A 12500-nucleotide genomic window follows, 5' to 3' on the forward strand; every position below is an offset into this window, starting at 1 on the left:
AAAGATTTATAGATATCTCTTACATCAATAAAAGTACATTATTAATTATTAACTCACCAGTCTCATTCTGAACGTCACATAATTCTTGGATCCGCAACAGGCCTTTTCTGAATATTCAGCACTACACAAATTGATTTAATAACTAACTAAATAATAACACAGAATACACATACACACTTACATGAGATACAAATTCCCTAGTGGACTGACAAGATATGATGGCTTGTTACACATATGGAGATGGATTGTGGTAAAGAGATGGAAAGAGAGGGAGAGACAACTTATCGTTGACGCTCAAAGGAAGAGTAATACTTCTATATGTAAATCCAATATATATATATTTCCGCGTAGCTGTCCTTGATCGTCGTCTCTCTATTGATCCACTTTCTTTCTCAAAGTGTTTGAGTGTCCTATCCCACTTCGGTGTGAGACTCGGCTGGTCTTGGAGTGTTCGTTAGAGTAGGTACTTACCTGTGATGGTCTGACATGGTGTTTCTTCATTCCAACCTCTTGTTTTTAGTCAAAGTTCTTGGACCACCTTTACGGCCGGGTGACAGCAGCGTTTTGTATGCGTAACAGAGTTTGGGCAGCCATTGCCTTTCACTCTCTGACTGAAAAAGACAGTTGCGGTTGATATATTATCGATTGTATATTTTAAAAACAACCCGAGGATTGATTATAAAAAACGTTTGACATGTTTATGTGGACATTACGGATATTATTTGGAATTTGTCTGCGTTGTCTTTCCTGTGGATTTCTGAACATAACGCGACAAACAAACGGAGGTATTTTGAATATAAAAATAATCTTTATGGAACAAAAGGAACATTTGTTGTGTAACTGGGAGTCTCGTGAGTGCAAACATTCGAAGATCATCAAAGGTAAACGATTAATTTGATTGCTTTTTCAGATTTCTGTGACCAAGCTACCTGATGCTGAGTGTACATAATGTTTTTTCATGCTATCGATAAACTTACACAAACGCTTGATTGCTTTCGCTGTAAAGCATAATTTCAAAATCTGAGACGACAGGTGGATTAATTAACAAAAGGCTAAGCTGTGTTTTCCTATATTGCACTTCTGATTTCATGAATATGAATATTTTTAGTAATATTATTTGACTGAGGCGCTATGCTATTCAGCGGTTGCTGATGACAATTATCCTGCATAAGGGATGGGCAGTGTCAAGAAGTTAAACTGATTTAAGTCAAAACTGTAAGTAGGCCACTCAGGAACATTCAATGTCATCTCTGACATCTCCAGTGTATATTTGGCGTTTTAGATTATTGCTCTGCTGAAAGGTGGTTTTCCTCTCGGCCTGTGCTTAGCTATATTCATTTTCTTTTTATTATTAAAATCTCCCTAGTCCTTAACGATTACAAGCATAAACATAACATGATTGCAGCCACCATCCTTGAAAATATGGAGATTGGCACTCAGTGATGTGTTATGTTGGATTTACCCCATAATGCTTTGGATTCAGGACAAAAATATAATTTCTTCGCTACATTTTTTTGCAGTATTACTTTAGTGCCTTATTGCAAACAGGATGTATGTTTAGAATATGTTTACGCTGTACAGGTTTCCTTCTTTTCACTCTGTCATTTAGGTTAGTATTGTGGAGTAACTACAATGTTGTTGATCCATTCTCTGTTTTCTCCTGTCACAGCCATTAAACTCTTCATGGTGAAATCCTGAGCGGTTTCCTTCCATCAATATTTGTAGTGACTGGGTGTATTGATACACCATCCACAGTGTAATTAATATCTTCACCATGCTCAAAGGGATATTCAGTGTCTTTTTGTAAATGTATTTTACCCATCTACCAATATGTGCCCTTCGTTTTGTCATTGAATCTTGGTTTGAAAGTCAATGCTCTGCGAAGGACATTAAAAATAATTTAATGTGTGGGGTACAGAGATGGGGTAGTCATTCAAAAATTATTTAAAACACTATTATTGCGAACAGAGTTGGCCCATACAACTTATTAGGTGACTTGTTATTGTCATTTTTACTTCTGAAGTTATTTAGGCCAAAACAAAGCGGTTGAATACATACTTACTCAAGACATTACAGCCTTTCCTGGTCAAAAGTAGTGCACTATGTAGAAAATAGGGTGTGTCCTCTTGTCGACTACTACGTTCCCGCCGTGGTATGAGAGGAATGCCGAGTCACACTTCCTGTTTCCTGTTCAATCTGAACCACTCAGGAAGCAGCTCAGGAAGCTGTAGGATCTGTCCTCTGGGTGGTGGATCCAATCACCTGTCTTTTCTCTGCTCCTCAACAATTCCCCTGATTTCTTCCTCAATGCCACACCATTCCCTACGTAGTTCACTACTAACCCATTGCGCTTTGGTCAAAAGTAGTGCACTAAATAAGGAATAGGGTGCCAATTTCTCGCTTTTACACAACCATACCCTATTATAGGATCAAAACTTTAAATGGACTGGTCTCTAGGGTGTTTGGAAGAATATCAATGGGGGCGTTTGTAAACCTGGGTAAAATATACAGAAAATCCCATTTCTCCAGACGATATTCAATAAATATAATAGCTGTTACTCTGAATATACCACCTCGTTTTGATCAAGAAATCTCTGCAAATAAAATAACCAGTGAGATCTGGGTTAGTAACTCAATCTGTGTGAAAGCTGTCACCTGTAACGTCTGCTTCCAGCTCACACTCTCAAACACATAGATCCCCTGAACGCAGCTCACTCTCAAACACATAGATCCCCTGAACGCAGCTCACTCTCAAACACATAGATCCCCTGAACGCAGCTCACTCCCCAGACCCCAATCACCTCAATTCTAATCACCTGTGTGTGTGTGTGTGTGTGTGTGTGTGTGTGTGTGTGTGTGTGTGTGTGTGTGTGTGTGTGTGTGTGTGTGTGTGTGTGTGTGTGTGTGTGTGTGTGTGTGTGTGTGTGTGTGTGTGTGTGTGTGAGTTTTTGCCTGCCTCACTAACGACGCCTTTTGCCAATTCCATGCCTGTACTCGTATTTCCTGTTACCTCTTGTTTATTATGTATTGTATTTCCTGTTGCCTCTTGTTTATTATGTATTGTATTTCCTGTTGCCTCTTGTTTATTATGTATCGTATTTCCTGTTACCTCTTGTTTATTATGTATCGTATTTCCTGTTGCCTCTTGTTTATTATGTATCGTATTTCCTGTTACCTCTTGTTTATTATGTATCGTATTTCCTGTTACCTCTTGTTTATTATATATCTTATTTCCTGTTGCCTCTTGTTTATTATGTATTGTATTTCCTGTTGCCTCTTGTTTATTATGTATTGTATTTCCTGTTGCCTCTTGTTTATTATGTATTGTATTTCCTGTTGCCTCTTGTTTATTATGTATCGTATTTCCTGTTGCCTCTTGTTTATTATGTATCGTATTTCCTGTTACCTCTTGTTTATTATGTATTGTATTTCCTGTTGCCTCTGGTTTATTATGTATCTTATTTCCTGTTACCTCTTGTTTATTATGTATCGTATTTCCTGTTACCTCTTGTTTATTATGTATCGTATTTCCTGTCGCCTCTTGCCTGATCTCCCGGACTACGTTACTAGTATTTTCCCTGCCTGCACGGTTGCCCTTTTGGACCCCCTGTGTATGACCTTCTGCCTGCCCCTGGACCCAGCTACCTGCCCCTGGACCCAGCTACCTGCCTCCTCCTGTGTATGACGTCCTGCCTGCCCCTGGACCCAGCTACCTGCCTCCTCCTGTGTATGACCTTCTGCCTGTCCCTGGACCCAGCTACCTGCCTCCTCCTGTGTATGACCTCCTGCCTGCCCCTGGACCCAGATACCTGCCTCCTCCTGTGTATGACCTTCTGCCTGCCCCTGGACCCAGCTACCTGCCTCCTCCTGTGTATAACCTTCTGCCTGCCCCTGGACCCAGCTACCTGCCTCCTCCTGTGTATGACCTTCTGCCTGCCCCTGGACCCAGCTACCTGCCTCCTCCTGTGTATGACCTTCTGCCTGCCCCTGGACCCAGCTACCTGCCTCCTCCTGTGTATGACCTTCTGCCTGCCCCTGGACCCAGCTACCTGCCTCCCTGTGTATGACCTTCTGCCTGCCCCTGGACCCAGCTACCTGCCTCCTCCTGTGTATGACCTTCTGCCTGCCCCTGGACCCTGCTACCTGCCTCCTCCTGTGTATGACCTTCTGCCTGCCCCTGGACCCAGCTACCTGCCTCCTCCTGTGTATGACCTTCTGCCTGCCCCTGGACCCTGCTACCTGCCTCCTCCTGTGTATGACCTTCTGCCTGCCCCTGGACCCAGCTACCTGCCTCCTCCTGTGTATGACCTTCTGCCTGCCCCTGGACCCAGCTACCTGCCTCCTCCTGTGTATGACCTTCTGCCTGGCCCTGGACCCAGCTACCTGCCTCCTCCTGTGTCTGACCTTGTGCCTGCCCCTGGACCCAGCTACCTGCCCCTGGACCCAGCTACCTGCCCCTGGACCCAGCTACCTGCCTCCTCCTGTGGTCCTTTACAAATAAACAACTGCTGCGCCCTGCGCTTGAAACCAGCTCTCTGTCTCCCCTCGTGTTCATTACATTATCAAGCCAAAGGGTGGCTATTTGGAAGAATCTCAAATTTAAATTATGTTTTTATTTGTTTAACACTTTTTTAGTTTTACATGATTCTATATGTTTTATTTCATAGTTTTGATGTCTTCCCTATCATTCTACAATGTAGAAAATAGTAAAAAATACAGAACAACACTTTACTCAATAGGTGTGTCCCAACTTTTGACTGGTACATCAATCTTGAAAGGGATTATATATTTTGAATGCAATTTAAATGGAATTGATGGAAAGAGAGAAATACTGCGATTTCAAGCAACACTATTCGAGTGATAGGCTGTTTTAAAACTCTGTAGCTGCAATTTCAAAAATTATCTTTCCAATTAAATAAATAAAAAATGTAAATAAGACCCGCATTCAGTCCTTATAATATAATATACATTTGATAGCATAGCCAATGCTACAGTAATATAATATACATTTGATAGCATAGCCAATGCTACAGTAATATAATATACATTTGATAGCATAGCCAATGCTACAGTAATATAATATACATTTGATAGCATAGCCAATGCTACAGTAATATAATATACATTTGATAGCATAGCTAATGCTACAGTAATATAATATACATTCCCCATCCCACAACCAAAAAAAATAATGTTCCGCATTTTATAAACCTGAGCTCAGAGCTGAAAAGTTGCTTATTAATTAAAATGCTAAAGTAAACTCACAACCTCAGGGTTGCTTGACAGTTGAGTTATCTGATCAACCAACCAACCTACTTCGTTTTGTAAACATCTGTCTTTATGTAACCATGCCAAACGTAGCACATCGTACTCATTTGAATGTCCCTGATTTACGTGTACTATGCTATGTCTCGCTATGAGACCAGGCTGGGACTGCAGGGGTGGAGTGAAGCCTGAGCCACTTGTCACAATGGTGCCTGTTTAGTAGAGTTAAATCAAAGTCTTGAGAAGAACACAATGATAGTAAAACATTGCTGTAACACCACCTCATTTCTTTGAGTGGGATTCAGTGCCTATACAGTGCCTATACTTACCACAGGGTGGACTGAAGTCATTAGAGTGGGATTCAGTACCTATACTTACCACAGGGTGGACTGAAGTCATTAGAGTGGGATTCAGTGCCTATACTTACCACAGGGTGGACTGGTCATTAGAGTGGGATTCAGTACCTATACTTACTCCAGGGTGGACTGAAGTCATTAGAGTGGGATTCAGTGCCTATACTTACCACAGGGTGGACTGAAGTCATTAGAGTGGGATTCAGTACCTATACTTACCACAGGGTGGACTGAAGTCATTAGAGTGGGATTCAGTACCTATACTTACCACAGGGTGGACTGGTCATTAGAGTGGGATTCAGTGCCTATACTTACCACAGGGTGGACTGAAGTCATTAGTGTTGAATTCCATTGATCATTTCAGAGGTACTGCACCTTTGTGTGTGTTATACACTCTTACATTTTAGTTATTAGGCAGATGCTCTTATCCAAAGAAACTTACAGTTAGTGAGTGCATATCTTTTGTTCTGGTCCCCCATGGGAATTGAACCCACAACTCTGGTGTTGCAAGTGTCATGCTCTACCAACTGAGCTACAAGGTAATATAGTTGACATGTACACATACCTACACTAGAGGGCAGACAACCAACAGTACATGGGCCATGATGCTTTATACTCGACACTTACGGGAGAGGAAAATTACCAGCCCGATTCATCAAAACAAAACAATGACCTTTTCAGTTTACAACCTGGACTAGCTCTTTCCTCCTTCTCACCTACACACACACACACACACACACACACACACACACACACACACACACACACACACACACACACACACACACACACACACACAGATCTGAATGGGGATTTATATTGTTCTAGCGGAACAGAAACAATTAACAATATGCCCTTCAATAATTCTTCAGCCAAGAAATCCCTCACTTTATATCCCTGCTCTCACACTGTCAGAATGAATCAAAGAAACGTTATAAGGAAGGCATCTTTCAGAGTACGTCGAACAACATAAGAGGGGACAATAAATCTGGTAACGCTAGGAATTGATGTTTGTTTCCTATGGGAGTCGTGTAGTTTAGAACACTGTGTTTGTGTGTGTGTGTGTGTGTGCCTGTGTGTGTACAGCCTACATCCAAGGGCCAAATCTCTCTCTCACACACACACACACACACACACACACACACACACACACACACACACACACACACACACACACACACACACACACACACACACACACACACACACACACACACACACACACACACACACACACACACACACACCAATTTAAATATACTTACGTGTCATCAAATCATTGAATATAACACATTGTTTTGCAGTTAACGGTTATGGTACGAAGGTTTGGCTTGGAAAGTTTTTTTTCTCCCTTCCCCCTGGTCACAGACAGCAGTTGTATTTACGTTACTGAAGTCCACAAGCAAATGGAAAACGTGAGAAGAGAAGACCGTGTAATTATGGGATGGAATTATACATCAAGCAAATGATCATGCTGTTTGAATGTGGTTGCTATGCAAGTGCATTGTGTTTTCAGTGATCAGGTGTCACGTTCTGACCTTAGTTCCCATTTTATGTCTTTGTGTTCGGTTGATCAGGCGTGAGTTGGGGTTGGGTTGTCTATGTTCTTTTCTATGTTGTGTTTGGCCTAGTATGGTTCTCAATCAGAAGCAGTTGTCGTTCGTTGTCTCTGATTGAGAATCATACTTAGGTAGCCTGTTTTCCTCATTTTGGTTGTGGGTGTTTAATTTCTGTTTGGTGTCTGTTCACCTGGCAGAACTGTTTAGTTGTTATTTTGTGTAGTGTTCAGTTTGTTCAATTAAAATAGGACGAAGACGGATAGATTAACGAGTATCCAGGATCAGCTCAGGTTGCCGGCGGATCATCCACCACCTGTTTCACCCATATCACCTGCCGATTCGGGAGCGGGTTCCTTCCGTGAGCCCAAGGTTCCGACACCGGAGAAGTATGAGGGAGATCTGGGAGGATGCCGTTCATTTCTTTTACAGTGTGGGTTAGTTTTTGATCTGCAGCCCTACTCTTATGCCACAGATAAGGCTAGGATATATTTTGTTATTGAGCTGCTGTGTGGTAGAGCTCTGGAACGGGCTTCAGCTGTTTGGGAACGACGGGACACATGCATGACTTCATACCAGGGTTTCACGGCAGAGATGAGAAAGCTTCTTTACCATCCAGTCCGAGGTAAGGACGCAGCTAAACGTTTGTTCTCTCTTCGCCAAGGAGCTCGCAGTGTGGCAGACTTTGTGATAGAATTCAGGACATTGGCTGTGGAGAGTGGTTGGAATGAGGAATCACTACAAGCGTTTTTACCAGGGGTTGTCGGAGCAACTCAAGGACGAGCTGATCTCCTATCCAGAGCCTTGTGACCTAGATAGTTTGGTCACCTTAGCTATTCGGGTAGATAATATAGTCCGAGAGAGGAGGAGGAATAAGCAGTGGGGTCCATCAATCTGAGACTCGGTTACCATTCGGGTCAGGAAGTGGACCAGAACGGGTTGATCATTTTCCCTCACACGGGATTAGTGGAGGAGTCCTGCCGCCAGATTCTGAACCTATGCAAGTGGGGCGGCACGGGTTAACTAAGGACGAGCTCCAACGTAGACGTGAGACCAACAGCTGCCTCTACTGTGGTAGCTCGGGACATTACATCTCCGTTTGTCCTCAGCGCCCGTTAAACTGCTCGGCTCGTTAAGTTTGGGAGGTTTGTTAGCGAGCCAGTTTCAACCTCTCAAGAGCCCTGTCAGACCTCGTTTTCCTGCTACCCACATAAATAAGAATCAGAGTTTAGCGATTAACGCTTTCATCGATTCAGGTGCCGATGACATCTTCATTGATGCCGACTTAGTGGAACAGCTGGGGCTTTCCAAGGAGCAATTACCAGAAGCCATTGAAGCAACCACTCCTGAACGGCAGTAGTCTGGCACGGATCACTATGAGGACTGAACCGGTTAAGATGTTGTTGTCGGGGAATCATTCAGAGGTTATTTCTTTTTTCATTTTGCCTTCCCCCATGTTCCTCTGGTTCTTGGATACCCTGGCTAAGAGAACACAATCCTTCGTTCGATTGGGTGACTGGTAAGGTAACTAGTTGGAGCATTGAGTGCCATGCGAACTGCCTCAGGACTGCCTGTTCTCATGCTGTCCCCAGTCGGGTCAGTGAGTCTGCTCCTCCTGATTTGTCCCTGGTTCCTGAAACATATCACGAGTTGGGTGAGGTGTTCAGTAAGCAGAAAGCTCAGTCACTTCCTCCCCACCGACCTTATGATTGTACAATTAAGCTGTTCCCTGGAGCTGCCTTTCCCAAGGGACGTTATACAGTATTTCTCGACCTGAGCGGGAAGCCCTGGAGACCTACATAAAGGAGTCTCTTGCTGCAGGTCTCATTCGTCCCCACTCGTCATCACCCCTGGGAGCTGGATTTTTTTTTGTGAGTAAGAAGGATGGCTCTCTTCGACCGTGTATTGATTATCGGGGGTTGAATGATATTACGGTCAAGAACAAGTACCCCTTGCCCTTGATCAGCTCAGCTTTCGATTCTTTACAGGTGCTACTGTGTTTTACGAAACTTGATCTACGCAATGCGTATCATCTGGTTCGGATCAAAGAGGGGACGAGTGGTTGACTGGATTCAATACACCTATGGGACATTTCGAGTACCAGGTGATGCCGTTTGGACTTTCCAACGCTCCAGCAGTATTCCAAGGTTTGGTGAATGACGTTCTGAGGGATATGATCGGTCTGTTTGTGTTCGTTTACCTGGATGACATCTGATTTTCTCCAAGGAGCTTTCCAGCCACATCCAGCATGTTAAGCAGGTCCTGCAGCGGTTATTGGAGAAACGTCTGTTTGTGAAGGCAGAGAAGTATGATTTTCACGCCCACACTACATCCTTCCTCGGGTACATCATCTCCAGGGGTGAGATCAAGATGGACCAAGAGAAGGCTCGGCGGTCGGGATTGGGCCCGGCCCGGTACGAGATTGCAGCTCCAGAGATTCCTGGGATTTGCAAACTTCTATCAGAGGTTTATCCGTGATTACAGCCGGGTGGCCGCCCCTTTAACTGCTCTGATGTCTTGCACCAGAATTTTCTGTTGGACTCCTGAGGCAGACCGAGCATTTCTGAACTTGAAGAGCCGATTCACCAACGCGCGATTCTCTCTCAACCTGACACTTCCCGTCAGTTTGTTGTTGAGGTGGACGTCTGATGTGGGGGTGGGCGCCATCCTGTCCCAGTGTAGCTCCACTGACGGTAAACTCCATCCCTGCGCCTTCTACTCTTGTCGTCTTTCACCAGCTGAGAGAAACTACGATGTGGGAGCTTCTCGCTGTGAAGCTTGCCTTGGAGGAGTGGCGTCACTGGTTGGAGGGAGCGGAGCAAATCCGTTTGTGGTCTGGACTGACCACAAGAATCTGGCTAACGTGCAATCGGCTAAACCTCTCAACTCCCGTCAGGCCAGGTGGGCTTTGTTTTTTGGACGCTTCAATTTTCCCTGACGTTCCGACCTGGGTCGAAGAACGGCAAGGCGGACGCCTGTCCCAGATGTTCTCCAAGACGGATGAGAGTGGGGCCAAGACTGAGACGATTCTTCCCAGAACCTTGTCGTGGGAGCCATTACATGGAGGATTGAGGAGGAGGTGATGGCGGCCCTTCGGACGCAGCCCGGCCCCGGTAACGGTCCACCCGGTCGGTTGTTCGTGCCTGAGTCGGTCCGTTCTGCTGTTTTTCAGTGGTTCAGATTCAGCAAGTTTGCTCATTTTGTCCCTCTCTCCAAGCTTCCATCTGCCACGGAGACGTCGGAGATCCTAGTTAGGGAGGTTTTCAGGGTCCACAGATTGCCCAGTGACATTGGTTCTGACCGTGGTCCTCAGTTTACCTCTGCTGTCTGGAGATCCTTCTGTTTGGCCATAGGAGCTACAGTCAGTCTCACTTCTGGATTTCATCCACAATTTAATGGTCAGGCGGAGAGAGCCAACCAGAAGATGGAGTCCACGCTGCGTTGTCTTGTCTCCTCTGATCCCACCTCTTGGTCATCTCAATTACCCTGGGTCTAGTATATCCATAATACCCTTCCTTCATCTGCCACTGGGATGTCCCCCTTCCAATGCCTGTACGGATACCAACCTACCTTGTTTCCTTCTCAGGAGAGGGATCTTTCGGTTCCTTCTGTCCAAGCCCACATTCGTCGTTGCCACCGGACCTGGCATTGGGCCAGGAAGGTCCTCCTTAGAGTTTCTGACCGGTATCAGATCCAGGCGAATCGTCGCCGTATTCCTGCTCCCGGTTATACCATCGGAGATAAGGTTTGGTTGGCTACACGGATCTTCCTCTACGGACTGAGTCGAGGAAACTGTCAACAAAGTTCATTGGTCCGTTTGTGGTGGAGAGAATCATTAACCCTGTTGTGGTCCGACTCAAATTGCCGGCAACGCTTCGAGTACACCACACCTTTCATGTCTCCTGCCTCAAGTCGGTTCTCCTCAGTCCTCTGTTGCCCCCTCCACCTCGTCCTCCTCCTCGGATGATCGGAGGTGGTCCTGTCTTCACGGTGCGCCGCATCATGGACTCCAGACGGGCGGGGTCGACGGGTTGGGAAGGATATGGTCCTGAGGAGAGGAGTTGGATTCCTCGCGTCAGATCCTTGACGATGACCTGCTTCGTGACTTTTACCGCCTCCACCCTGGCGCTCCGGGTAGTCCGGAACACAACGGGGATAAACATACATGAATTTGTCCAATAGAAACTCTCGTTTGCAACTGTTGGATTAACGATTACACCTCTAGTTCAGCTAGATTGCAGGCAAAGGTTTGCAAGTTGAACGTGTCGGTGTTTGTCACCGTGATACATTAAAATGGTATCTCGACCTGTGAATCTACGTTACAAACGTAAATTTGTAGTTGTAGTAACCTCATGATGGGTACAGGGAACATGGTAGTATCATGCAGTAGCCTATGGATATTACATTGAACTGGGTGAATATGAATGACAGTAACCTAAACCCATCACTGTTACATTGAACTAGGTGAATATGAATGACAGTAACCTAAACCTGTCACTGTTACATTGAACTGGGTGAATATGAATGACAGTAACCTAAACCTATTACTGTTACATTGAACTGGGTGAATATGAATGACAGTAACCTAAACCTATTACTGTTACATTGAACTGGGTGAATATGAATGACAGTAACCTAAACCCATCACTGTTACATTGAACTGGGTGAATATGAATGACAGTAACCTAAACCTATCACTGTTACATTGAACTGGGTGAATATGAATGACAGTAACCTAAACCCATCACTGTTACATTGAACTGGGTGAATGAATGACAGTAACCTAAACCCATCACTGTTACATTGAACTGGGTGAATATGAATGACAGTAACCTAACCCCATCACTGTTACATTGAACTGGGTGAATGGAATATGAATGACAGTAACCTAAACCTATCACTGTTACATTGAACTGGGTGAATATGAATGACAGTAACCTAAACCCATCACTGTTACATTGAACTGGGTGAATGGAATATGAATGACAGTCATCCAATATGCTGTAATAGAAATAAGCTCATAAAAACTAAAATCGCCCTCCTGCATCTTAAACGACACTGACCACCACTAACACACACACACACGCACGCACGCACGCCACACACACACACACACACACACACACACACACACACACACACACACACACACACACACACACACACACACACACACACACACACACACACACACACACACACACACACACACACACACACACACACACACACACACACACACACACAGGCTACAGGTGCATGGCGTTATTGAATGTGTCCTAATTGCTATCTGTACATCTACATGTGTTCCAGCAGCCGTTGTTTT

The sequence above is a fragment of the Oncorhynchus masou genome, chromosome 19 (assembly GCF_036934945.1).
Source record: "Oncorhynchus masou masou isolate Uvic2021 chromosome 19, UVic_Omas_1.1, whole genome shotgun sequence".
Taxonomy (NCBI): Eukaryota; Metazoa; Chordata; class Actinopteri; order Salmoniformes; family Salmonidae; genus Oncorhynchus; species Oncorhynchus masou.